This window comes from Pholcus phalangioides, unplaced genomic scaffold, assembly GCF_987345545.1.
Source record: "Pholcus phalangioides strain wild (caught in Gottingen) unplaced genomic scaffold, Ppha-v1.0 ptg000015l_1, whole genome shotgun sequence".
Lineage (NCBI taxonomy): Eukaryota > Metazoa > Arthropoda > Arachnida > Araneae > Pholcidae > Pholcus > Pholcus phalangioides.
In genome coordinates, this window is record NW_028301608.1 from 10,019,798 (window position 1) to 10,022,767 (window position 2,970).

General features: G+C 29.6%; 1 non-coding gene across 1 annotated transcript; it reads right to left on the reverse strand.

The window, feature by feature from the left end:
* Positions 1-1,907: 1,907 nt before the first annotated feature.
* Positions 1,908-1,983, reverse strand: TRNAE-CUC (transfer RNA glutamic acid (anticodon CUC)). The gene has a single exon. It is a non-coding gene; the product is annotated as a tRNA-Glu (tRNA).
* Between the last annotated feature and the right edge of the window lie 987 nt (positions 1,984-2,970).

Below are 2,970 nucleotides of genomic sequence, written 5' to 3' on the forward strand. Positions count from 1 at the left end.
TTTTATGCGATTATCTGTGAAGGGAATAAATTTGTGAGAGCATTCTTGCATTCTTAGAATTATTGAAATGATATTTATTCCCCAAAAATAATAATAGTTTCCTCAAATAAAAATTTCAAATTCCAGTTTTTAGATGATTTAAAAAAAACTACCGTTTCGCTTAGTATACTGAGAATCAAAAAAAAAAAAGAATAAATAAAGATACGGAAAAAAAATGATATTGGTTTTCGGTTGGTTTTGTTATATTTAAGATAAGAAAAAATATTTAAGAAAATAGATGCATTCAAATATTCATAAATACTCGCAATGTTAGTTATTAAACTGTAATTGTTTACTATTCTTTGAAATAGTTACTCTTTATATGCAAAGGACTACGTTGAAAACGTCATTTTCGAAGAAAATATTGATTTATTTTATATCGATTATATATATATATATATATATATATATATAAACACGCCACGTTTTGTTCATATGCTGCTTAGAACCGAAGTTACATTCACTTTAGTATTGCGTTTTTGCATACAAGTAATGCGTGAATGTAAACGTTGAGCGTGTTTTTTGAAGAATGCTATTCTTGACATTTCACTTCAGTTTGAAACATGATTTCAAAAATCTATTATAATGTATTATTACTAAGTTTTAATATAATATTTTGCTATATTGTTGACGCTAAGAACTATGTGGTGAATTAAATTATAATGATATTGTTTATATAAAATTATATGATAGAACTATCTAAGGTCTATCACATATTTGTTTGCTTATGCATGATGTGTAGAATGAAATTTCAAAAATTGACAGTGCATTAACAGATTTGAGTGTAACTTATTAGCATGCCATACAATCCCTCAAATTTTGGTTCAAACCTGCACCATCATTAACTGAAGGTACTGTGAAAATAAAACAAAACATTTCATTCATATAATTTTTTGCAATCGTGTTTCGAATATTTCATGAATTTTGCTCAAACTTTCGCAGATATTCCAAAAATTCTTATAGTAGATTCAATACTTCACTGTAGTACCATTTTATAGAAAAGTGCTCTCGAACGTAGTTAGATACTTTAATTGGTTTCGAATAAGAAATTTTTTGATATGAGTAAATATCTTTTAAAGGAAATGTAAAAAAGTAGGTGTCTGTATATATATATATATAGAGAGAGAGAAGACTAAAATGAGTGGCATTGAAGTAAAAAAAGTGGTATTTGTATAATTGTGTATATTTGCACATTAAATGTATTCGTTTGTTTCGGTCATAAAATTTTGCATAAATCGAACACGATTACCACACAAGTTATTTGAACCACACTAGCTCTAAGTCCACTCGTAACTTTCAACATGCATTGGTAAAACGATATTTTGGATGTTCGAGACTTAAGAGATTGAAACGTTTTACTTGAGCAAAACAAAAATTACCTAACGAGATTGGTGAAGTAAAAAAAAATAATGGGTAAAGCTCCATATCACAAATATTGATGTCAGTTGTACCCATGTGAATTTACAGTATCTCCAAATTTAATAACTGATAAAAAACATAACCTAATATAGCTGGTAAAAATTGCGTATCTTATAAAAATATGGTTTTCATCTAAGAATTGATTGTTCAATGCCACATATAAAGTACTTCTATGATGGACACATAGTTGTTCTATCACAAATTGCACTACTTCTCCAAACACCAACTCTGGCCATATCACTATATTGCAATTTACTGTCATTAATGAGATGGGTTGGAAATGAAGGCGCTGTCTATCGGTGGTCGCCTCAAGCTCGAGTTAGGGATAATATCTTAACTACTATATCCTCCCTCGCGGATTCGAACCGGAAACCGTGATAGAAACCTTCACGGTGGTGGACGAGTATCTTAATATGAGCATCTTAATACCACGCCACTCGGTCGCATGAAAATTACACCGGGAATCGAACCCGGGCCTCCTGGGTGAGAGCCAGGTATCCTAACCACTAGACCACGTGGGACACTATCCCGATAGGCATTATACCGTTATTTCTAATATATTTATATTTCTATATTTTTTGTTTATGAAAATAAAACAGTGTGATCAAGAAAATAAAAGTACTAAATACCCCAATTTTTTGTATTAAAAGTTAAAATTCAATTTGAAAAAAAAAAAAAAAAAAAAAAACTGCTAGACCTAATAGACATATTCAGAAATATACTTGATCATACACCTGGTAAAACCAGAAATTTCAATGCATTGCTTTAAGAAATGAGTCATAGGAAATAACGAGAAAATAACTTAAAAACTCGAATTCTCGGGAAAATTAAAATAATTAATATTGGTGACATACGCACAGAAAACGACCATTAATTTATGAAAACCTTTAGTTCAAAATCGTGCATTGAGTCATGGGAAATGTTGCTACATTTTCAGGAAGAAAAAGCAAAATATTTTTCCCTCCTTCATCGATTCCTATGCAAATAACACAGTTTTTATTCTGTCTGGTTATTTGAGAAAAGCATTAAATCCATGAAAAAGAAAGAAATAAAGCAAAATAATTTAATTAAGAAACCCCTGCTTCGCTTTTGTAACACGATTAAAACATTTAACCACCGTGTAAATGAAAATTTTCTACGTGAATAGAATTGCTCAAGTATTGAAAGGAGGAATAAGAAAACAAAATAATACACCCCACGAGGAAATAAATATTGTAATTAATTCAAAAGAAAAAAACCACAGCAAAGGGATATTTGGAATATGGCTGAAATATATACACACTAAAATCTCGTATCTGAAAGATTATTTTCTAGAGAATTATTTCAAACTTAACATGAATGAAATAGAAGAAATGGTGTTTGTTCATTTTGACGTAAATGAGGATATTAAAAAAGAAAATCTTGGTTTTTCTGTTTATTTTTCTTGTTCTGAATCCAGAGATTAAAACGAACCAGAACTGATATAAGTAGCATTATTGATCGTTTTCTTTCATAGTTGAAACGGTAAAAAAG